Source organism: Struthio camelus, chromosome 5 (genome assembly GCF_040807025.1).
Source record: "Struthio camelus isolate bStrCam1 chromosome 5, bStrCam1.hap1, whole genome shotgun sequence".
Classification (NCBI taxonomy): Eukaryota; Metazoa; Chordata; class Aves; order Struthioniformes; family Struthionidae; genus Struthio; species Struthio camelus.
This window is the reverse complement of record NC_090946.1, coordinates 8,173,087-8,198,914: the sequence shown is the minus strand read 5'-3', so window position 1 is coordinate 8,198,914 and position 25,828 is coordinate 8,173,087.

The following is a 25,828-nucleotide window of genomic DNA, read 5'->3' as shown; positions in this document are numbered from 1 at the left end:
TCGGCTGACCTTGAAACCACTCCATCAAGCCTGAAACTACTGCGTTGGAGCTCAAACCACTGCGTCGGAGGTGAAATCACTCCGCCAAGCCTGAAACCACTCCGTCGGGGCCGAAAACACTGCGCCGAGCCTGAAACCACTGCATCAGCCCTAAAACCACTGCGTCGGGGGCTGAAACCACTCCACCAAGCCGAAAACCACTCCGTCGGGGCTGAAACCACTGCGCCGAGCCTAAAACCACTCTGTCGGGCTGAAACCACTGCGCCGAGCCTAAAACCACTGCGACGGGGCTGAAACCACTCTGTCTAGCCTAAAACCACTGCATCAGGTCAAAAACCACTTCTTCTGGGCTGAAACCACTCCACCAGTGCCGAAATCACTCCATCGGACCTGAAACCACTCCACCAAGCCGAAAAGCACTCCGCCAAGCCTGAAACGACTCCGCCAAGCCTGAAACGACTCCGTCGGGGCGGAAACCGCTCCATCAAGCCTAAAACCGCTCCGTCGGGGCGGAAACCGCTCCATCAAGCCTAAAACCACTGCGTCGGGGCAGAAATCGCTCCGCCAAGCCTAAAACCACTGCGTCGGGGCTGAAACCGCTCCATCAAGCCTAAAACCGCTCCGTCGGGGCGGAAACCGCTCCATCAAGCCTAAAACCACTCCGTCGGGGCGGAAACCGCTCCATCAAGCCTGAAACCACTGCGTCGGGGCGGAAACCGCTCCATCAAGCCGAAAACCACTGCGTCGGGGCTGAAACCGCTCCATCAAGCCTAAAACCACTGCGTCGGGGCTGAAACCGCTCCATCAAGCCTAAAACCACTGCGTCGGGGCTGAAACCACTCCACCATTGCTGAAACCACTCCACCAGTGCTGAAACCACTGCGTCGGACCTGAAACCACTCCACCAGTGCTGAAACCACTGCGTCGGACCTGAAACCACTCCAGCAGTGCCAAAACCACTGCGTCGGACCTGAAACCACTGCGTCGGACCTGAAACCACTCCACCAGTGCTGAAACCACTGCGTCGGACCTGAAACCACTCCACCAGTGCTGAAACCACTGCGTCGGACCTGAAACCACTCCGTCAGGGCTGAAACCACTCCGTCAGGGCTGAAACCACTGCGTCGGACCTGAAACGACTCCGCCAAGCCTGAAACGACTCCGCCGAGCCTGAAACGACTCCGCCGAGCCTAAAACCACTCCGTTGGGGCTGAAACCACTGTGCCAGGACCAAAACCACTCCGTCAGGGTGGAAATTGCTCCGTCAGGCCGAAAAGGACTCCACCAGGGCCAAAAACACTCCGCCGATATTAAAACCACTGCACCGAGCCTAAAACCACTGCGTCGGGGCTGAAACCACTCCGCCGAGCCTAAAACCACTGCGTCGGGGCTGAAACTGCTCCGCCAAGACGAAAACCACTCCGTCGGGCCTGAAACCACTCTGCGAAGCCGAAAACCACTCCGGCGGGGCTGAAAGCACTGCGTTAGGCCAAAAACCACTGTGTCGGGGCTGAAACCACTCCGCCAGGCCGAAAACCACCCAGCTCACCTTAAAACCACTCCGTCAAGCCTAAAACCACTCCATCAAGCCGAAAACCACTGTGTTGGGGCTGAAATCACTCCGCCAAGCCTGAAACCACTCCGTCGGGGCCAAAAGCACTCCTTGGGGGCCTAAACCACTGCGTCGGGGCGGAAACCACTGCGCCGAGCCTAAAACCACTCCGTCGGGGCGGAAACCACTGTGCCAGGACCAAAACCACTCCGTCGGGGTGGAAATTGCTCCGTCAGGCCGAAAAGGACTCCACCAGGGCCAAAAACACTCCGCTGATATTAAAACCACTGCGCCGAGCCTAAAACCACTCCGTCGGGGCCGAAATCACTCCACTGAGCCAAAAACCAGTCCGTCGGGGCTGAAACCACTCCGCCGAGCCGAAAACCAGTCCATCGGGGCTGAAACCACTCCGCTGAGCTGAAAACCACTGCGTCGGGGCTGAAACCACTCTGCCAGGCCGAAAAGCACTCCGTTGGCGATGAAACCACTCCGTCGGGGCCGAAAGCCACTCCGTCGGGGCCGAAAGCCACTCCGTCGGGGCTGAAACCACTCCGCCAGGCCGAAAACCACTCCGTCGGAGCTGAAACCACTCCGCTGAGCCGAAAACCACTGCGTCGGGGCTGAAACCACTCCGCCAGGCCGAAAACCACTGCATCGGGGCTGAAACCACTCCGCCAAGCTGAAAACCACTGCGTCGGAGCTGAAACCACTCCGCCAGGCCGAAAACCACTCCGTCGGAGCTGAAACCACTCCGCCAGGCCGAAAACCACTGCGTCGGGGCTGAAACCACTCCACCAGGCCGAAAACCACTCCGTCGGGGCTGAAACCACTCCGCCAGGGCCAAAAGCACTCGGCTGACCTTGAAACCACTCCATCAAGCCTGAAACTACTGCGTTGGAGCTCAAACCACTGCGTCGGAGGTGAAATCACTCCGCCAAGCCTGAAACCACTCCGTCGGGGCCGAAAACACTGCGCCGAGCCTGAAACCACTGCATCAGCCCTAAAACCACTGCGTCGGGGGCTGAAACCACTCCACCAAGCCGAAAACCACTCCGTCGGGGCTGAAACCACTGCGCCAAGCCTAAAACCACTCTGTCGGGCTGAAACCACTGCGCCGAGCCTAAAACCACTGCGACGGGGCTGAAACCACTCTGTCTAGCCTAAAACCACTGCATCAGGTCAAAAACCACTTCTTCTGGGCTGAAACCACTCCACCAGTGCCGAAATCACTCCATCGGACCTGAAACCACTCCACCAAGCCGAAAAGCACTCCGCCAAGCCTGAAACGACTCCGCCAAGCCTGAAACGACTCCGTCGGGGCGGAAACCGCTCCATCAAGCCTAAAACCGCTCCGTCGGGGCGGAAACCGCTCCATCAAGCCTAAAACCACTGCGTCGGGGCAGAAATCGCTCCATCAAGCCTAAAACCACTGCGTCGGGGCTGAAACCGCTACATCAAGCCTAAAACCACTGCGTCGGGGCTGAAACCGCTCCATCAAGCCGAAAACCACTGCGTCGGGGCTGAAACCGCTCCATCAAGCCTAAAACCACTGCGTCGGGGCTGAAACCGCTCCATCAAGCCTAAAACCACTGCGTCGGGGCTGAAACCACTCCATCAAGCCGAAAACCACTGCGTCGGGGCTGAAACCGCTCCATCAAGCCTAAAACCACTGCGTCGGGGCTGAAACCGCTCCATCAAGCCTAAAACCACTGCGTCGGGGCTGAAACCACTCCACCATTGCTGAAACCACTCCACCAGTGCTGAAACCACTGCGTCGGACCTGAAACCACTCCACCAGTGCTGAAACCACTGCGTCGGACCTGAAACCACTCCAGCAGTGCCAAAACCACTGCGTCGGACCTGAAACCACTGCGTCGGACCTGAAACCACTCCACCAGTGCTGAAACCACTGCGTCGGACCTGAAACCACTCCACCAGTGCTGAAACCACTGCGTCGGACCTGAAACCACTCCGTCAGGGCTGAAACCACTCCGTCAGGGCTGAAACCACTGCGTCGGACCTGAAACGACTCCGCCAAGCCTGAAACGACTCCGCCGAGCCTGAAACGACTCCGCCGAGCCTAAAACCACTCCGTTGGGGCTGAAACCACTGTGCCAGGACCAAAACCACTCCGTCAGGGTGGAAATTGCTCCGTCAGGCCGAAAAGGACTCCACCAGGGCCAAAAACACTCCGCCGATATTAAAACCACTGCACCGAGCCTAAAACCACTGCGTCGGGGCTGAAACCACTCCGCCGAGCCTAAAACCACTGCGTCGGGGCTGAAACTGCTCCGCCAAGACGAAAACCACTGCATCAGGCCTAAAACCACTCTGCTGAGCCCAAAACCACTCCGTCAGGGCTGAAACCACTCCGCCAAACCAAAAACCACTCCGTCAGGGCTGAAACCACTCCGCCGAGCCGAAAACCACTCCGTCGGGCCTGAAACCACTCTGCGAAGCCGAAAACCACTCCGGCGGGGCTGAAAGCACTGCGTTAGGCCAAAAACCACTGCGTCGGGGCTGAAACCACTCCGCCAGGCCGAAAACCACCCAGCTCACTTTAAAACCACTCCGTCAAGCCTAAAACCACTCCATCAAGCCGAAAACCACTGTGTTGGGGCTGAAATCACTCCGCCAAGCCTGAAACCACTCCGTCGGGGCCAAAAGCACTCCTTGGGGGCCTAAACCACTGCGTCGGGGCGGAAACCACTGCGCCGAGCCTAAAACCACTCCGTCGGGGCGGAAACCACTGTGCCAGGACCAAAACCACTCCGTCGGGGTGGAAATTGCTCCGTCAGGCCGAAAAGGACTCCACCAGGGCCAAAAACACCCCGCTGATATTAAAACCACTGCGCCGAGCCTAAAACCACTCCGTCGGGGCCGAAATCACTCCACTGAGCCGAAAACCAGTCCGTCGGGGCTGAAACCACTCCGCCGAGCCGAAAACCAGTCCATCGGGGCTGAAACCACTCCGCTGAGCTGAAAACCACTGCGTCGGGGCTGAAACCACTCTGCCAGGCCGAAAAGCACTCCGTTGGCGATGAAACCACTCCGTTGGGGCCGAAAGCCACTCCGTCGGGGCCGAAAGCCACTCCGTCGGGGCCGAAAGCCACTCCGCCAGGCCGAAAGCCACTCCGTCGGGGCTGAAACCACTCCGCCAGGCCGAAAACCACTCCGTCGGAGCTGAAACCACTCCGCTGAGCCGAAAACCACTCCGTTGGGGCTGAAACCACTCCGCCAGGCCGAAAACCACTGCATCGGGGCTGAAACCACTCCGCCAAGCTGAAAACCACTGCGTCGGAGCTGAAACCACTCCGCCAGGCCGAAAACCACTCCGTCGGAGCTGAAACCACTCCGCCAGGCCGAAAACCACTGCGTCGGGGCTGAAACCACTCCACCAGGCCGAAAACCACTCCGTCGGGGCTGAAACCACTCCGCCAGGGCCAAAAGCACTCGGCTGACCTTGAAACCACTCCATCAAGCCTGAAACTACTGCGTTGGAGCTCAAACCACTGCGTCGGAGGTGAAATCACTCCGCCAAGCCTGAAACCACTCCGTCGGGGCCGAAAACACTGCGCCGAGCCTGAAACCACTGCATCAGCCCTAAAACCACTGCGTCGGGGGCTGAAACCACTCCACCAAGCCGAAAACCACTCCGTCGGGGCTGAAACCACTGCGCCGAGCCTAAAACCACTCTGTCGGGCTGAAACCACTGCGCCGAGCCTAAAACCACTGCGACGGGGCTGAAACCACTCTGTCTAGCCTAAAACCACTGCATCAGGTCAAAAACCACTTCTTCTGGGCTGAAACCACTCCACCAGTGCCGAAATCACTCCATCGGACCTGAAACCACTCCACCAAGCCGAAAAGCACTCCGCCAAGCCTGAAACGACTCCGCCAAGCCTGAAACGACTCCGTCGGGGCGGAAACCGCTCCATCAAGCCTAAAACCGCTCCGTCGGGGCGGAAACCGCTCCATCAAGCCTAAAACCGCTCCGTCGGGGCGGAAACCGCTCCATCAAGCCTAAAACCACTGCGTCGGGGCGGAAACCGCTCCATCAAGCCGAAAACCACTCCGTCGGGGCTGAAACCACTCCATCAAGCCTGAAACCACTGCGTCGGGGCGGAAACCGCTCCATCAAGCCGAAAACCACTGCGTCGGGGCTGAAACCACTCCATCAAGCCTGAAACCACTGCGTCGGGGCTGAAACCACTCCATCAAGCCTGAAACCACTGCGTCGGGGCGGAAACCGCTCCATCAAGCCTAAAACCACTGCGTCGGGGCTGAAACCGCTCCATCAAGCCTAAAACCACTGCGTCGGGGCGGAAACCGCTCCATCAAGCCTAAAACCACTGCGTCGGACCTGAAACCACTCCACCAGTGCTGAAACCACTCCACCAGTGCTGAAACCACTGCGTCGGACCTGAAACCACTCCACCAGTGCTGAAACCACTGCGTCGGGGCTGAAACCACTCCACCAGTGCTGAAACCACTGCGTCGGACCTGAAACCACTGCGTCGGACCTGAAACCACTCCACCAGTGCTGAAACCACTGCGTCGGACCTGAAACCACTCCACCAGTGCTGAAACCACTGCGTCGGACCTGAAACCACTCCACCAGTGCTGAAACCACTGCGTCGGACCTGAAACCACTCCACCAGTGCTGAAACCACTGCGTCGGACCTGAAACCACTCCACCAGTGCTGAAACCACTGCGTCGGACCTGAAACCACTCCGTCGGGGCGGAAACCACTGTGCCAGGACCAAAACCACTCCGTCAGGGTGGAAATTGCTCCGTCAGGCCGAAAAGGACTCCACCAGGGCCAAAAACACTCCGCTGATATTAAAACCACTGCGCCGAGCCTAAAACCACTCCGTCGGGGCCGAAATCACTCCACTGAGCCGAAAACCAGTCCGTCGGGGCTGAAACCACTCCGCCGAGCCGAAAACCAGTCCATCGGGGCTGAAACTACTCCGCTGAGCTGAAAACCACTGCGTCAGGGCTGAAACCACTCCGCAAAGCCAAAAACCACTCCGTCGGGGCGGAAACCACTCTGTCTAGCCTGAAACCACTCCATCAGGTCAAAAACCCCTCCTTCTGGGCTGAAACCACTCCGCCAGGCCGAGTCTAAAACCACTGCGTCAGGCCGAAAAACCACTCCGTCGGGGCTGAAACCACTCCGCTGAGCCGAAAACCACTGTGTTGGGGCTGAAACCACTCTGCCAAGCCTAAAACTACTCCATGGGGTCGAAAACCTCTGCGTCGGGGCTGAAACCACTCTGCCAGGCCGAAAAGCACTCCGTTGGCGATGAAACCACTCCGCCGAGCCGAAAGCCACTCCGTCGGGGCCGAAAGCCACTCCGTCGGGGCCGAAAGCCACTCCGTCGGGGCCGAAAGCCACTCCGTCGGGGCCGAAAGCCACTCCGCCAGGCCGAAAGCCACTCCGCCAGGCCGAAAGCCACTCCGCCAGGCCGAAAGCCACTCCGCCAGGCCGAAAGCCACTCCATCGGGGCTGAAACCACTCTGCCAGGCCGAAAACCACTGCGTCGGAGCTGAAACCACTCTGCCAGGCCGAAAACCACTGCGTCGGAGCTGAAACCACTCCGCCAGGCCGAAAACCACTGCGTCGGGGCTGAAACCACTCCGCCAGGCCGAAAACCACTCCGTCGGAGCTGAAACCACTCCGCCAGGCCGAAAACCACTGCGTCGGGGCTGAAACCACTCCGCCAGGCCGAAAACCACTGCGTCGGGGCTGAAACCACTCCGCCAGGCCGAAAACCACTCCGTCGGAGCTGAAACCACTCCGCCAAGCTGAAAACCACTGCGTCGGAGGTGAAACCACTCCGCCAGGCCGAAAACCACTGCGTCGGGGCTGAAACCACTCCGCCAGGGCCAAAAGCACTCGGCTGACCTTGAAACCACTCCATCAAGCCTGAAACTACTGCGTTGGAGCTCAAACCACTGCGTCGGAGGTGAAATCACTCCGCCAAGCCTGAAACCACTCCGTCGGGGCCAAAACCACTCCATTGGGGCCGAAACCACTCCGCCGAGCCTAAAACCACTCCATGAGGTCGAAAACCACTCCGTCGGAGGTGAAATCACTCCGCCAAGCCTGAAACCACTGCATCAGCCCTAAAACCACTGCGTGGGGGCTGAAACCACTCCACCAAGCCAAAAACCACTCCGTCGGGGCTGAAACCACTGCGCCGAGCCGAAAACCACTCTGTCGGGCTGAAACCACTGCGCCGAGCCTAAAACCACTGCGACGGGGCTGAAACCACTCTGTCTAGCCTAAAACCACTGCATCAGGTCAAAAACCACTTCGTCTGGGCTGAAACCACTCCACCAGTGCCGAAACCACTCCATCGGACCTGAAACCACTCCACCAAGCCGAAAAGCACTCCGCCAAGCCTGAAACGACTCCGCCAAGCCTAAAACCACTCCGTCGGGGCGGAAACCGCTCCACCAATGCCGAAACCACTCCATCGGGGCTGAAACCGCTCCATCAAGCCTAAAACCACTGCGTCGGGGCTGAAACCGCTCCATCAAGCCTAAAACCACTGCGTCGGGGCGGAAACCGCTCCATCAAGCCTGAAACCGCTGCGTCGGGGCTGAAACCACTCCAGCAGTGCTGAAACCACTGCGTCGGGGCTGAAACCACTCCACCAGTGCTGAAACCACTGCGTCGGACCTGAAACCACTCCACCAGTGCTGAAACCACTGCGTCGGACCTGAAACCACTCCACCAGTGCTGAAACCACTGCGTCGGACCTGAAACCACTCCGCCAAGCCTGAAACCACTCCGCCGAGCCTGAAACGACTCCGCCGAGCCTAAAACCACTCCGTTGGGGCTGAAACCACTGTGCCAGGACCAAAACCACTCCGTCAGGGTGGAAATTGCTCCGTCAGGCCGAAAAGGACTCCACCAGGGCCAAAAACACTCCGCTGATATTAAAACCACTGCGCCGAGCCTAAAACCACTCCGTCGGGGCCGAAATCACTCCACTGAGCCGAAAACCAGTCCGTCGGGGCTGAAACCACTCCGCCGAGCCGAAAACCAGTCCATCGGGGCTGAAACCACTCCGCTGAGCTGAAAACCACTGCGTCAGGGCTGAAACCACTCCGCAAAGCCAAAAACCACTCCGTCGGGGCGGAAACCACTCTGTCTAGCCTGAAACCACTCCATCAGGTCAAAAACCCCTCCTTCTGGGCTGAAACCACTCCGCCAGGCCGAGTCTAAAACCACTGCGTCAGGCCGAAAAACCACTCCGTCGGGGCTGAAACCACTCCGCTGAGCCGAAAACCACTGTGTTGGGGCTGAAACCACTCTGCCAAGCCTAAAACTACTCCATGGGGTCGAAAACCTCTGCGTCGGGGCTGAAACCACTCTGCCAGGCCGAAAAGCACTCCGTTGGCGATGAAACCACTCCGCCGAGCCGAAAGCCACTCCGTCGGGGCCGAAAGCCACTCCGTCGGGGCCGAAAGCCACTCCGTCGGGGCCGAAAGCCACTCCGCCAGGCCGAAAGCCACTCCGCCAGGCCGAAAGCCACTCCATCGGGGCTGAAACCACTCTGTCAGGCCGAAAACCACTCCGTCGGGGCTGAAACCACTGCGTCAGGCCTAAAACCACTCCACCGAGCCTAAAACAACTCCGTCGGGGCCAAAACCACTCCACCAGTGCTGAAACCGCTCCGTCGGGGCTGAAACCCCTCCGTGAAGCCGAAAAGCACTGTGTTGGGGCTGAAACCCCTCCATGAAGCCGAAAAGCACTGTGTCGGGGCTGAAACCCCTCCGCCAAGGCCAAAACCACTCGTCTGACCTTAAAACCACTCCGCCGAGCCTAAAAGCAGTGCGTCAGGGCTGAAACCACTGCGCCAAGCCTAAAACCACTCCACCGTGGCAAAAACCACTGCGTCGGGGCTGAAACCCCTCCGCCGAGCCTAAAAGCAGTGCGTCAGGGCTGAAACCACTCTCCCAAGCCTAAAACCACTCCGTCGGGGCTGAAACCACTGTGCTGGGGCGGAAACTGCTCCGTCAGGCTGTAAACCACTGCGTCAGGCCGAAAAGCACTCCACCAGGGCCAAAACCACTGCGTTGGGGCTGAAAGCGTTCCACCAGGGCTGAAACCACTCCGCCGACATTAAAACCACTGCGCCAAGCCTGAAAGCACTGCGTCAGGGCTGAAACTACTCCGCCGAGCCTAAAACAACTCCGTCAGGGCCAAAACCACTGCGTCAGGGCTGAAACCACTCTGCCAAGCCTGAAACCACTGCGTCGGGGCTGAAACCACTCCGCCAGGGCCAAAACCACTCGGCTGACCTTAAAACCACTCCATCAAGCCTAAAAGCACTGCGTCGGGGCTGAAAGTGCTCCGTCAGGCTGAAAACCACTCCGCTGAGCCTGAAACCACTCCGTGGTTGCTGAAAGCACTCCGCCGAGCCTAAAACCACTCCGTCGGGGCCAAAACCACTCGGTCGAGCCTAAAAGCATTCCGTCAGGGCTGGAACCACTCCTCCAAGCCTAAAACCACTGCGTCAGGTGGAAAACCACTCCGCCGAGCCTAAAAGCAGTGCGTCAGGGCTGAAACCACTCTGCCAAGCCTGAAACCGCTGCGTCGGGGCTGAAACCACTCCGCCAGGGCCAAAACCACTCCGCCGAGACCTTAAAACCACTCCATCAAGCCTAAAAGCACTGCGTCGGGGCAGAAACTGCTCCGTCAGGCTGAAAACCACTCCGCCGAGCCTGAAACCACTGCGTCAGGGCAGAAGCCACTCCGTGGTTGCTGAAACCACTCCGCCAAGACTAAAACCACTGCACCGGGGCTAAAACCACTCCGCCGGGGCGAAAACCACTCCGTGGTTGCTGAAAGCACTCCGCCGAGCCTAAAAGCAGTGCGTCAGGGCTGAAACCACTCCATCAAGCCGAAAAGCACTCCGTCGGGGCTGAAACCACTCCGCCGAGCCTAAAAGCAGTGCGTCAGGGCTGAAACCACTCTGCCAAGCCGAAAAGCACTGCATCGGGGCTGAAACCACAGTGCCAGGGCCAAATCCACTCCGTCAGGGCTGAAACCACTCCATCAAACCTAAAACCACTGCATCAGGCCGAAAACCCCTCCGTCGGGGCTGAAACCACTGCGTCAGGCCTAAAACCACTCCGCCGAGCCGAAAACCACTCCGTCGGGGCTGAAACCACTGTGCTGGGGCGGAAACTGCTCCGTCAGGCTGTAAACCACTGCGTCAGGCCGAAAAGCACTCCACCGGGGCCAAAACCACTGCGTCGGGGCTGAAAGCGTTCCACGAGGGCTAAAACCACTCCGCCGACATTAAAACCACTGCGCCACGCCTAAAACCACTGCGTCAGGCCGAAAACCACTCCGCCGAGCCTGAAACCACTGCGTCAGGCCTAAAACCTCTCCGCCGAGCCAAAAACAACTCCGTCGGGGCCAAAACCACTCCACCAGTGCTGAAACCGCTCCGTCGGGGCTGAAACCCCTCCGTGAAGCCGAAAAGCACTGTGTCGGGGCGGAAACCCCTCCGTGAAGCCGAAAAGCAGTGTGTCGGGGCTGAAACCACTCCGCCAGGGCCAAAACCACTCGTCTGACCTTAAAAGCCGTCCGCCGAGCCTAAAAGCACTGTGTCGGGGCTGAAACCACTCCGCCAGGGCCAAAACCACTCGGCTGACCTTAAAACCACTCCATCAAGCCTAAAAGCACTGCGTCGGGGCTGAAAGTGATCCGTCAGGCTGAAAACCACTCCGCCAAGGCCAAAACTGTTCCGTCGGGGCGGAAACCACTCCGTCGAGCCTAAAAGCAGTGTGTCAGGGCTGAAACCTCTCCGCCAGGGCCAAAACCACTCTGCCAAGCCTAAAACCACTCCGCCGGGGCGAAAACCACTCCGCCGGGTCTGAAAGCACTCCGCCGAGCCTAAAAGCAGTGCGTCAGGGCTGAAACCACTCCGCCGAGGCGAAAACCACTCCGCCGAGGCGAAAACCACTCCGTCGGGGCTGAAACCACTCCGCCGAGGCAAAAACCACTGCGTCGGGGCTGAAACCACTCCGCCGAGCCTAAAACCACTGCGTCGGGGCTGAAAGCATTCCACCAGGGCTAAAACCACTCCGTCGACATTAAAACCACTCTGCCAAGCCGAAAACCACTCCGTCGGGGCTGAAACCACTCCGCCGAGGCGAAAAGCAGTGCGTCGGGGCTGAAACCACTGTGCCGGGGCGGAAACTGCTCCGTCAGGCTGTAAACCACTGCGTCAGGCCGAAAAGCACTCCACCGGGGCCAAAACCACTGCGTCGGAGCTGAAAGCATTCCACCATGGCTAAAACCACTCCATCGACATTAAAACCACTGCGCCAAGCCTAAAAGCACTGCGTCGGGGCTGAAACCACTCCGCTGAGCCTGAAACCACTGCGTCAGGCCTGAAACCACTCCGCCGAGCCTAAAACAACTCCGTCGGGGCCAAAAGCACTCCACCAGTGCTGAAACCGCTCCGTCGGGGCTGAAACCATTCCGCCAAGCCGAAAAGCACTCTGTCGGGGCTGAAACCATTCCGCCAAGCCGAAAAGCACTGTGTCGGGGTTGAAACGCCTCCGTGAAGCCGAAAAGCACTGTGTCGGGGCTGAAACCCCTCCGCCAAGGCCAAAACCACTCGTCTGACCTTAAAACCACTCCGCCGAGCCGAAAAGCAGTGCGTCAGGGCTGAAACCACTGCGCCAAGCCTAAAACCACTCCACCGTGGCAAAAACCACTGCGTCGGGGCTGAAACCCCTCCGCCGAGCCTAAAAGCAGTGCGTCAGGGCTGAAACCACTCCATCAAACCTAAAACCACTCCGTCGGGGCTGAAACCACTGTGCTGGGGCGGAAACTGCTCCGTCAGGCTGTAAACCACTGCGTCAGGCCGAAAAGCATTCCACCAGGGCCAAAACCACTGCGTCGGGGCTGAAAGCGTTCCACCAGGGCTGAAACCACTCCGCCGACATTAAAACCACTGCGCCAAGCCTGAAAGCACTGCGTCAGGGCTGAAACTACTCCGCCGAGCCTAAAACAACTCCGTCAGGGCCAAAACCACTGCGTCAGGGCTGAAACCACTCTGCCAAGCCTGAAACCACTGCGTCGGGGCTGAAACCACTCCGCCAGGGCCAAAACCACTCGGCTGACCTTAAACCCACTCCATCAAACCTAAAAGCACTGCGTCGGGGCTGAAAGTGCTCCGTCAGGCTGAAAACCACTCCGCTGAGCCTGAAACCACTCCGTGGTTGCTGAAAGCACTCCGCCGAGCCTAAAACCACTCCGTCGGGGCCAAAACCACTCGGTCGAGCCTAAAAGCATTCCGTCAGGGCTGGAACCACTCCTCCAAGCCTAAAACCACTGCGTCAGGTGGAAAACCACTCCGCCGAGCCTAAAAGCAGTGCGTCAGGGCTGAAACCACTCTGCCAAGCCTGAAACCGCTGCGTCGGGGCTGAAACCACTCCGCCAGGGCCAAAACCACTCCGCCGAGACCTTAAAACCACTCCATCAAGCCTAAAAGCACTGCGTCGGGGCAGAAACTGCTCCGTCAGGCTGAAAACCACTCCGCCGAGCCTGAAACCACTGCGTCAGGGCAGAAGCCACTCCGTGGTTGCTGAAACCACTCCGCCAAGACTAAAACCACTGCACCGGGGCTAAAACCACTCCGCCGGGGCGAAAACCACTCCGTGGTTGCTGAAAGCACTCCGCCGAGCCTAAAAGCAGTGCGTCAGGGCTGAAACCACTCCATCAAGCCGAAAAGCACTCCGTCGGGGCTGAAACCACTCCGCCGAGCCTAAAAGCAGTGCGTCAGGGCTGAAACCACTCTGCCAAGCCGAAAAGCACTCCGTCGGGGCTGAAACCATTCCGCCAGGGCCAAAACCACAGCGTTGAGGCTGAAACCACTCCGCCGAGCCTAAAAGCAGTGCGTCAGGGCTGAAACATCTCCGCCAGGGCCAAAACCACTCTGCCAAGCCAAAAACCACTCCGTCGGGGCGAAAACCCCTCCGCCGGGGCTGAAACCACTCCGCCGAGTCTAAAAGCAGTGCGTCAGGGCTGAACCCACTCTGCCAAGCCTAAAAGCACTCCACCAAGGCGAAAACCACTCTGTCGGGGCGGAAACCACTCCGCCGAGGCGAAAAGCAGTGCGTCAGGGCTGAAACCACTCCGCCGAGGCGAAAAGCAGTGCGTCAGGTGGAAAACCACTCCGCCGGGGCCAAAACCCCTCCGCTGACATTAAAACCATTCCGTCAGGGCTGGAACCACTCCGCCGAGGCCAAAACCCCTCCGTCGGGGCTGAAACCACTGTGCTGGGGCGGAAACTGCTCCGTCAGGCTGTAAACCACTGCGTCAGGCCGAAAAGCACTCCACCGGGGCCAAAACCACTGCGTCGGGGCTGAAAGCGTTCCGCCAGGGCTAAAACCACTCCGCCGACATTAAAACCACTGCGCCAAGCCTAAAAGCCACTGCGTCAGGGCTGAAACCACTCCGCCGAGCCTGAAACCACTGCGTCAGGCCTGAAACCACTCCGCCGAGCCTAAAACAACTCCGTCGGGGCCAAAAGCACTCCACCAGTGCTGAAACCGCTCCGTCGGGGCTGAAACCCCTCCGTGAAGCCGAAAAGCACTCTGTCGGGGCTGAAACCACTCCGCCAAGCCGAAAAGCACTGTGTCGGGGTTGAAACCCCTCCGTGAAGCCGAAAAGCACTGTGTCGGGGCTGAAACCCCTCCGTGAAGCCGAAAAGCACTGTGTTGGGGCTGAAACCACTCCGCCGAGCCTAAAAGCACTGCATCGGGGCTGAAACCACAGTGACAGGGCCAAATCCACTTCATCAGGGCTGAAACCCGTCCGTGAAGCCGAAAAGCACTGCATCAGGCCGAAAACCACTCCGTCGGGGCTGAAACCACTGCGTCAGGCCTAAAACCACTCCACCGAGCCTAAAACAACTCCGTCGGGGCCAAAACCACTCCACCAGTGCTGAAACCGCTCCGTCGGGGCTGAAACCCCTCCGTGAAGCCGAAAAGCACTGTGTTGGGGCTGAAACCCCTCCATGAAGCCGAAAAGCACTGTGTCGGGGCTGAAACCCCTCCGCCAAGGCCAAAACCACTCGTCTGACCTTAAAACCACTCCGCCGAGCCGAAAAGCAGTGCGTCAGGGCTGAAACCACTGCGCCAAGCCTAAAACCACTCCACCGTGGCAAAAACCACTGCGTCGGGGCTGAAACCCCTCCGCCGAGCCTAAAAGCAGTGCGTCAGGGCTGAAACCACTCTCCCAAGCCTAAAACCACTCCGTCGGGGCTGAAACCACTGTGCTGGGGCGGAAACTGCTCCGTCAGGCTGTAAACCACTGCGTCAGGCCGAAAAGCACTCCACCAGGGCCAAAACCACTGCGTTGGGGCTGAAAGCGTTCCACGAGGGCTAAAACCACTCCGCCGACATTAAAACCACTGCGCCAAGCCTGAAAGCACTGCGTCAGGGCTGAAACTACTCCGCCGAGCCTAAAACAACTCCGTCAGGGCCAAAACCACTGCGTCAGGGCTGAAACCACTCTGCCAAGCCTGAAACCGCTGCGTCGGGGCTGAAACCACTCCGCCAGGGCCAAAACCACTCGGCTGACCTTAAAACCACTCCATCAAGCCTAAAAGCACTGCGTCGGGGCTGAAAGTGCTCCGTCAGGCTGAAAACCACTCCGCTGAGCCTGAAACCACTCCGTGGTTGCTGAAAGCACTCCGCCGAGCCTAAAACCACTCCGTCGGGGCCAAAACCACTCGGTCGAGCCTAAAAGCATTCCGTCAGGGCTGGAACCACTCCTCCAAGCCTAAAACCACTGCGTCAGGTGGAAAACCACTCCGCCGAGCCTAAAAGCAGTGCGTCAGGGCTGAAACCACTCTGCCAAGCCTGAAACCGCTGCGTCGGGGCTGAAACCACTCCGCCAGGGCCAAAACCACTCCGCCGAGACCTTAAAACCACTCCATCAAGCCTAAAAGCACTGCGTCGGGGCAGAAACTGCTCCGTCAGGCTGAAAACCACTCCGCCGAGCCTGAAACCACTGCGTCAGGGCAGAAGCCACTCCGTGGTTGCTGAAACCACTCCGCCAAGACTAAAACCACTGCACCGGGGCTAAAACCACTCCGCCGGGGCGAAAACCACTCCGTGGTTGCTGAAAGCACTCCGCCGAGCCTAAAAGCAGTGCGTCAGGGCTGAAACCACTCCATCAAGCCGAAAAGCACTCCGTCGGGGCTGAAACCACTCCGCCGAGCCTAAAAGCAGTGCGTCAGGGCTGAAACCACTCTGCCAAGCCGAAAAGCACTGCATCGGGGCTGAAACCACAGTGCCAGGGCCAAATCCACTCCGTCAGGGCTGAAACCACTCCATCAAACCTAAAACCACTGCATCAGGCCGAAAACCCCTCCGTCGGGGCTGAAACCACTGCGTCAGGCCTAAAACCACTCCGCCGAGCCGAAAACCACTCCGTCGGGGCTGAAACCACTGTGCTGGGGCGGAAACTGCTCCGTCAGGCTGTAAACCACTGCGTCAGGCCGAAAAGCACTCCACCGGGGCCAAAACCACTGCGTCGGGGCTGAAAGCGTTCCACGAGGGCTAAAACCACTCCGTCGACATTAAAACCACTCCATCAAGCCTAAAACCACTCCGTCGGGGCAGAAACCACTCCGTCGGGGCTGAAACCACTGTGCCAGGCCTAAAACCTCTCCGCCGAGCCAAAAACAACTCCGTCGGGGCCAAAACCACTCCACCAGTGCTGAAACCGCTCCGTCGGGGCTGAAACCCCTCCGTGAAGCCGAAAAGCACTGTGTCGGGGCGGAAACCCCTCCGTGAAGCCGAAAAGCACTGTGTCGGGGCTGAAACCACTCCGCCAGGGCCAAAACCACTCGTCTGACCTTAAAAGCCGTCCGCCGAGCCTAAAAGCACTGTGTCGGGGCTGAAACCACTCCGCCAGGGCCAAAACCACTCGGCTGACCTTAAAACCACTCCATCAAGCCTAAAAGCACTGCGTCGGGGCTGAAAGTGATCCGTCAGGCTGAAAACCACTCCGCCAAGGCCAAAACTGTTCCGTCGGGGCGGAAACCACTCCGTCGAGCCTAAAAGCAGTGTGTCAGGGCTGAAACCTCTCCGCCAGGGCCAAAACCACTCTGCCAAGCCTAAAACCACTCCGCCGGGGCGAAAACCACTCCGCCGGGTCTGAAAGCACTCCGCCGAGCCTAAAAGCAGTGCGTCAGGGCTGAAACCACTCCGCCGAGGCGAAAACCACTCCGCCGAGGTGAAAACCACTCCGTCGGGGCTGAAACCACTCCGCCGAGCCTAAAACCACTGCGTCGGGGCTGAAAGCATTCCACCAGGGCTAAAACCACTCCGTCGACATTAAAACCACTCTGCCAAGCCTAAAACCACTCCGTCGGGGCTGAAACCACTCCGCCGAGGCGAAAAGCAGTGCGTCGGGGCTGAAACCACTGTGCCGGGGCGGAAACTGCTCCGTCAGGCTGTAAACCACTGCGTCAGGCCGAAAAGCACTCCACCGGGGCCAAAACCACTGCGTCGGAGCTGAAAGCATTCCACCATGGCTAAAACCACTCCGTCGACATTAAAACCACTCTGCCAAGCCTAAAAGCACTGCGTCGGGGCTGAAACCACTCCGCTGAGCCTGAAACCACTGCGTCAGGCCTGAAACCACTCTGCCGAGCCTAAAACAACTCCGTCGGGGCCAAAAGCACTCCACCAGTGCTGAAACCGCTCCGTCGGGGCTGAAACCATTCCGCCAAGCCGAAAAGCACTCTGTCGGGGCTGAAACCATTCCGCCAAGCCGAAAAGCACTGTGTCGGGGTTGAAACGCCTCCGTGAAGCCGAAAAGCACTGTGTCGGGGCTGAAACCCCTCCGCCAAGGCCAAAACCACTCGTCTGACCTTAAAACCACTCCGCCGAGCCGAAAAGCAGTGCGTCAGGGCTGAAACCACTGCGCCAAGCCTAAAACCACTCCACCGTGGCAAAAACCACTGCGTCGGGGCTGAAACCCCTCCGCCGAGCCTAAAAGCAGTGCGTCAGGGCTGAAACCACTCTCCCAAGCCTAAAACCACTCCGTCGGGGCTGAAACCACTGTGCTGGGGCCGAAACTGCTCCGTCAGGCTGTAAACCACTGCGTCAGGCCGAAAAGCACTCCACCAGGGCCAAAACCACTGCGTTGGGGCTGAAAGCGTTCCACCAGGGCTGAAACCACTCCGCCGACATTAAAACCACTGCGCCAAGCCTGAAAGCACTGCGTCAGGGCTGAAACTACTCCGCCGAGCCTAAAACAACTCCGTCAGGGCCAAAACCACTGCGTCAGGGCTGAAACCACTCTGCCAAGCCTGAAACCGCTGCGTCGGGGCTGAAACCACTCCGCCAGGGCCAAAACCACTCGGCTGACCTTAAAACCACTCCATCAAGCCTAAAAGCACTGCGTCGGGGCTGAAAGTGCTCCGTCAGGCTGAAAACCACTCCGCTGAGCCTGAAACCACTCCGTGGTTGCTGAAAGCACTCCGCCGAGCCTAAAACCACTCCGTCGGGGCCAAAACCACTCGGTCGAGCCTAAAAGCATTCCGTCAGGGCTGGAACCACTCCTCCAAGCCTAAAACCACTGCGTCAGGTGGAAAACCACTCCGCCGAGCCTAAAAGCAGTGCGTCAGGGCTGAAACCACTCTGCCAAGCCTGAAACCGCTGCGTCGGGGCTGAAACCACTCCGCCAGGGCCAAAACCACTCCGCCGAGACCTTAAAACCACTCCATCAAGCCTAAAAGCACTGCGTCGGGGCAGAAACTGCTCCGTCAGGCTGAAAACCACTCCGCCGAGCCTGAAACCACTGCGTCAGGGCAGAAGCCACTCCGTGGTTGCTGAAACCACTCCGCCAAGACTAAAACCACTGCACCGGGGCTAAAACCACTCCGCCGGGGCGAAAACCACTCCGTGGTTGCTGAAAGCACTCCGCCGAGCCTAAAAGCAGTGCGTCAGGGCTGAAACCACTCCATCAAGCCGAAAAGCACTCCGTCGGGGCTGAAACCACTCCGCCGAGCCTAAAAGCAGTGCGTCAGGGCTGAAACCACTCTGCCAAGCCGAAAAGCACTGCATCGGGGCTGAAACCACTCCGCCAGGGCCAAATCCACTCCGTCAGGGCTGAAACCACTCCATCAAACCTAAAACCACTGCATCAGGCCGAAAACCCCTCCGTCGGGGCTGAAACCACTGCGTCAGGCCTAAAACCACTCCGCCGAGCCGAAAACCACTCCGTCGGGGCTGAAACCACTGTGCTGGGGCGGAAACTGCTCCGTCAGGCTGTAAACCACTGCGTCAGGCCGAAAAGCACTCCACCGGGGCCAAAACCACTGCGTTGGGGCTGAAAGCGTTCCACGAGGGCTAAAACCACTCCGCCGACATTAAAACCACTGCGCCACGCCTAAAACCACTGCGTCAGGCCGAAAACCACTCCGCCGAGCCTGAAACCACTGCGTCAGGCCTAAAACCTCTCCGCCGAGCCAAAAACAACTCCGTCGGGGCCAAAACCACTCCACCAGTGCTGAAACCGCTCCGTCGGGGCTGAAACCCCTCCGTGAAGCCGAAAAGCACTGTGTCGGGGCGGAAACCCCTCCGTGAAGCCGAAAAGCACTGTGTCGGGGCTGAAACCACTCCGCCAGGGCCAAAACCACTCGTCTGACCTTAAAAGCCGTCCGCCGAGCCTAAAAGCAGTGTGTCAGGGCTGAAACCTCTCCGCCAGGGCCAAAACCACTCTGCCAAGCCTAAAACCACTCCGCCGGGGCGAAAACCACTCCGCCGGGTCTGAAAGCACTCCGCCGAGCCTAAAAGCAGTGCGTCAGGGCTGAAACCACTCCGCCGAGGCGAAAACCACTCCGCCGAGGCGAAAACCACTCCGTCGGGGCTGAAACCACTCCGCCGAGGCAAAAACCACTGCGTCGGGGCTGAAACCACTCCGCCGAGCCTAAAACCACTGCGTCGGGGCTGAAACCACTCCGCCGAGGCAAAAACCACTGCGTCGGGGCTGAAACCACTCCGCCGAGGCGAAAACCACTGCGTCGGGGCTGAAACCACTCCGCCGAGGCGAAAAGCAGTGCGTCGGGGCTGAAACCACTGTGCCGGGGCGGAAACTGCTCCGTCAGGCTGTAAACCACTGCGTCAGGCCGAAAAGCACTCCACCGGGGCCAAAACCACTGCGTCGGAGCTGAAAGCATTCCACCATGGCTAAAACCACTCCGTCGACATTAAAACCACTCTGCCAAGCCTAAAAGCACTGCGTCGGGGCTGAAACCACTCCGCCGAGCCTGAAACCACTGCGTCAGGCCTGAAACCACTCCGCCGAGCCTAAAACAACTCCGTCGGGGCCAAAACCACTCCACCAGTGCTGAAACCGCTCCGTCGGGGCTGAAACCATTCCGCCAAGCCGAAAAGCACTGTGTCGGGGCTGAAACCATTCCGCGAAGCCGAAAAGCACTGTGTCGGGGTTGAAACGCCTCCGTGAAGCCGAAAAGCACTGTGTCGGGGTTGAAACCCCTCCGTGAAGCCGAAAAGCACTGTGTCGGGGCTGAAACCCCTCCGCCAAGCCGAAAAGCACTGTGTCGGGGCTGAAACCCCTCCGTGAAGCCGAAAAGCACTGTGTTGGGGCTGAAACCACTCCGCCGAGCCTAAAAGCACTGCATCGGGGCTGAAACCACAGTGACAGGGCCAAATCCACTTCGTCAGGGCTGAAACCCGTCCGTGAAGCCGAAAAGCACTGCATCAGGCCGAAAACCACTCCGTCGGGGCTGAAACCACTGCGTCAGGCCTAAAACCACTCCACCGAGCCTAAAACAACTCTGTCGGGGCCAAAACCACTCCACCAGTGCTGAAACCGCTCCGTCGGGGCTGAAACCCCTCCGTGAAGCCAAAAAGCACTGTGTCGGGGCTGAAACCCCTCCATGAAGCCGAAAAGCACTGTGTCGGGGCTGAAACCCCTCCGCCAAGGCCAAAACCACTCGTCTGACCTTAAAACCACTCCGCCGAGCCTAAAAGCAGTGCGTCAGGGCTGAAACCACTGCGCCAAGCCTAAAACCACTCCACCGTGGCAAAAACCACTGCGTCGGGGCTGAAACCCCTCCGCCGAGCCTAAAAGCAGTGCGTCAGGGCTGAAACCACTCTCCCAAGCCTAAAACCACTCCGTCGGGGCTGAAACCACTGTGCTGGGGCCAAATCCACTCCGTCAGGGCTGAAACCACTCCATCAAACCTAAAACCACTGCATCAGGCCGAAAACCCCTCCGTCGGGGCTGAAACCACTGCGTCAGGCCTAAAACCACTCCGCCGAGCCGAAAACCACTCCGTCGGGGCTGAAACCACTGTGCTGGGGCGGAAACTGCTCCGTCAGGCTGTAAACCACTGCGTCAGGCCGAAAAGCACTCCAGCAGGGCCAAAACCACTGCGTCGGGGCTGAAAGCGTTCCACGAGGGCTAAAACCACTCCGCCGACATTAAAACCACTGCGCCACGCCTAAAACCACTGCGTCAGGCCGAAAACCACTCCGCCGAGCCTGAAACCACTGCGTCAGGCCTAAAACCACTCCGCCGAGCCGAAAACCACTCCGTCGGGGCCAAAACCACTGTGCTGGGGCGAAAACTGCTCCGTCAGGCTGTAAACCACTGCGTCAGGCCGAAAAGCACTCCACCGGGGCCAAAACCACTGCGTCGGGGCTGAAAGCGTTCCACGAGGGCTAAAACCACTCCGCCGACATTAAAACCACTCCGCCGAGCCTAAAAGCAGTGCGTCAGGGCTGAAACCACTCCGTCGAGGCGAAAACCACTCCGCCGAGGCGAAAACCACTCCGTCGGGGCTGAAACCACTCCGCCGAGGCAAAAACCACTGCGTCGGGGCTGAAACCAGTCCGCCGAGCCTAAAACCACTGCGTCGGGGCTGAAACCACTCCGCCGAGCCTAAAACCACTGCGTCGGGGCTGAAACCACTCCGCCGAGGCGAAAACCACTGCGTCGGGGCTGAAACCACTCCGCCGAGCCTTAAAACCACTCCGTCGGGGCTGAAACCACTCCGCCGAGGCGAAAAGCAGTGCGTCGGGGCTGAAACCACTGTGCCGGGGCGGAAACTGCTCCGTCAGGCTGTAAACCACTGCGTCAGGCCGAAAAGCACTCCACCGGGGCCAAAACCACTGCGTCGGAGCTGAAAGCATTCCACCATGGCTAAAACCACTCCGTCGACATTAAAACCACTCTGCCAAGCCTAAAAGCACTGCGTCGGGGCTGAAACCACTCCGCCGAGCCTGAAACCACTGCGTCAGGCCTGAAACCACTCCGCCGAGCCTAAAACAACTCCGTCGGGGCCAAAAGCACTCCACCAGTGCTGAAACCGCTCCGTCGGGGCTGAAACCATTCCGCCAAGCCGAAAAGCACTCTGTCGGGGCTGAAACCATTCCGCGAAGCCGAAAAGCACTGTGTCGGGGTTGAAACGCCTCCGTGAAGCCGAAAAGCACTGTGTCGGGGTTGAAACCCCTCCGTGAAGCCGAAAAGCACTGTGTCGGGGCTGAAACCCCTCCGCCAAGCCGAAAAGCACTGTGTCGGGGCTGAAACCCCTCCGTGAAGCCGAAAAGCACTGTGTTGGGGCTGAAACCACTCCGCCGAGCCTAAAAGCACTGCATCGGGGCTGAAACCACAGTGACAGGGCCAAATCCACTTCGTCAGGGCTGAAACCCCTCCGTGAAGCCGAAAAGCACTGCATCAGGCCGAAAACCACTCCGTCGGGGCTGAAACCACTGCGTCAGGCCTAAAACCACTCCACCGAGCCTAAAACAACTCCGTCGGGGCCAAAACCACTCCACCAGTGCTGAAACCGCTCCGTCGGGGCTGAAACCCCTCCGTGAAGCCGAAAAGCACTGTGTTGGGGCTGAAACCCCTCCATGAAGCCGAAAAGCACTGTGTCGGGGCTGAAACCCCTCCGCCAAGGCCAAAACCACTCGTCTGACCTTAAAACCACTCCGCCGAGCCTAAAAGCAGTGCGTCAGGGCTGAAACCACTGCGCCAAGCCTAAAACCACTCCACCGTGGCAAAAACCACTGCGTCGGGGCTGAAACCACTCCGCCGAGCCTAAAAGCAGTGCGTCAGGGCTGAAACCACTCTCCCAAGCCGAAAAGCACTGCATCGGGGCTGAAACCACTGTGCTGGGGCCAAATCCACTCCGTCAGGGCTGAAACCACTCCATCAAACCTAAAACCACTGCATCAGGCCGAAAACCCCTCCGTCGGGGCTGAAACCACTGCGTCAGGCCTAAAACCACTCCGCCGAGCCGAAAACCACTCCGTCGGGGCTGAAACCACTGTGCTGGGGCGGAAACTGCTCCGTCAGGCTGTAAACCACTGCGTCAGGCCGAAAAGCACTCCAGCAGGGCCAAAACCACTGCGTCGGGGCTGAAAGCGTTCCACGAGGGCTAAAACCACTCCGCCGACATTAAAACCACTGCGCCACGCCTAAAACCACTGCGTCAGGCCGAAAACCACTCCGCCGAGCCTGAAACCACTGCGTCAGGCCTAAAACCTCTCCGCCGAGCCAAAAACAACTCCGTCGGGGCCAAAACCACTCCACCAGTGCTGAAACCGCTCCGTCGGGGCTGAAACCCCTCCGTGAAGCCGAAAAGCACTGTGTCGGGGCGGAAACCCCTCCGTGAAGCCGAAAAGCACTGTGTCGGGGCTGAAACCACTCCGCCAGGGCCAAAACCACTCGTCTGACCTTAAAAGCCGTCCGCCGAGCCTAAAAGCAGTGTGTCAGGGCTGAAACCTCTCCGCCAGGGCCAAAACCACTCTGCCAAGCCTAAAACCACTCCGCCGGGGCGAAAACCACTCCGCCGGGTCTGAAAGCACTCCGCCGAGCCTAAAAGCAGTGCGTCAGGGCTGAAACCACTCCGCCGAGGCGAAAACCACTCCGTCGGGGCTGAAACCACTCCGCCGAGGCAAAAACCACTGCGTCGGGGCTGAAACCACTCCGCCGAGGCCAAAACTGTTCCGTCGGGGCGGAAACCACTCCGTCGAGCCTAAAAGCAGTGTGTCAGGGCTGAAACCACTCCGCCAGGGCCAAAACCACTCCGCCGAGGCGAAAACCACTCCGCCGAGGCGAAAACCACTCCGTCGGGGCTGAAACCACTCCGCCGAGGCAAAAACCACTGCGTCGGGGCTGAAACCACTCCGCCGAGCCTAAAACCACTGCGTCGGGGCTGAAAGCATTCCACCAGGGCTAAAACCACTCCGTCGACATTAAAACCACTCTGCCAAGCCTAAAACCACTCCGTCGGGGCTGAAACCACTCCGCCGAGGCGAAAAGCAGTGCGTCGGGGCTGAAACCACTGTGCCGGGGCGGAAACTGCTCCGTCAGGCTGTAAACCACTGCGTCAGGCCGAAAAGCACTCCACCGGGGCCAAAACCACTGCGTCGGAGCTGAAAGCATTCCACCATGGCTAAAACCACTCCGTCGACATTAAAACCACTCTGCCAAGCCTAAAAGCACTGCGTCGGGGCTGAAACCACTCCGCCGAGCCTGAAACCACTGCGTCAGGCCTGAAACCACTCCGCCGAGCCTAAAACAACTCCGTCGGGGCCAAAAGCACTCCACCAGTGCTGAAACCGCTCCGTCGGGGCTGAAACCATTCCGCCAAGCCGAAAAGCACTCTGTCGGGGCTGAAACCATTCCGCCAAGCCGAAAAGCACTGTGTCGGGGTTGAAACGCCTCCGTGAAGCCGAAAAGCACTGTGTCGGGGCTGAAACCCCTCCGCCAAGGCCAAAACCACTCGTCTGACCTTAAAACCACTCCGCCGAGCCGAAAAGCAGTGCGTCAGGGCTGAAACCACTGCGCCAAGCCTAAAACCACTCCACCGTGGCAAAAACCACTGCGTCGGGGCTGAAACCCCTCCGCCGAGCCTAAAAGCAGTGCGTCAGGGCTGAAACCACTCTCCCAAGCCTAAAACCACTCCGTCGGGGCTGAAACCACTGTGCTGGGGCCGAAACTGCTCCGTCAGGCTGTAAACCACTGCGTCAGGCCGAAAAGCACTCCACCAGGGCCAAAACCACTGCGTCGGGGCTGAAAGCGTTCCACCAGGGCTGAAACCACTCCGCCGACATTAAAACCACTGCGCCAAGCCTGAAAGCACTGCGTCAGGGCTGAAACTACTCCGCCGAGCCTAAAACAACTCCGTCAGGGCCAAAACCACTGCGTCAGGGCTGAAACCACTCTGCCAAGCCTGAAACCACTGCGTCGGGGCTGAAACCACTCCGCCAGGGCCAAAACCACTCGGCTGACCTTAAACCCACTCCATCAAACCTAAAAGCACTGCGTCGGGGCTGAAAGTGCTCCGTCAGGCTGAAAACCACTCCGCTGAGCCTGAAACCACTCCGTGGTTGCTGAAAGCACTCCGCCGAGCCTAAAACCACTCCGTCGGGGCCAAAACCACTCGGTCGAGCCTAAAAGCATTCCGTCAGGGCTGGAACCACTCCTCCAAGCCTAAAACCACTGCGTCAGGTGGAAAACCACTCCGCCGAGCCTAAAAGCAGTGCGTCAGGGCTGAAACCACTCTGCCAAGCCTGAAACCGCTGCGTCGGGGCTGAAACCACTCCGCCAGGGCCAAAACCACTCCGCCGAGACCTTAAAACCACTCCATCAAGCCTAAAAGCACTGCGTCGGGGCAGAAACTGCTCCGTCAGGCTGAAAACCACTCCGCCGAGCCTGAAACCACTGCGTCAGGGCAGAAGCCACTCCGTGGTTGCTGAAACCACTCCGCCAAGACTAAAACCACTGCACCGGGGCTAAAACCACTCCGCCGGGGCGAAAACCACTCCGTGGTTGCTGAAAGCACTCCGCCGAGCCTAAAAGCAGTGCGTCAGGGCTGAAACCACTCCATCAAGCCGAAAAGCACTCCGTCGGGGCTGAAACCACTCCGCCGAGCCTAAAAGCAGTGCGTCAGGGCTGAAACCACTCTGCCAAGCCGAAAAGCACTGCATCGGGGCTGAAACCACTGTGCTGGGGCCAAATCCACTCCGTCAGGGCTGAAACCACTCCATCAAACCTAAAACCACTGCATCAGGCCGAAAACCCCTCCGTCGGGGCTGAAACCACTGCGTCAGGCCTAAAACCACTCCGCCGAGCCGAAAACCACTCCGTCGGGGCTGAAACCACTGTGCTGGGGCGGAAACTGCTCCGTCAGGCTGTAAACCACTGCGTCAGGCCGAAAAGCACTCCAGCAGGGCCA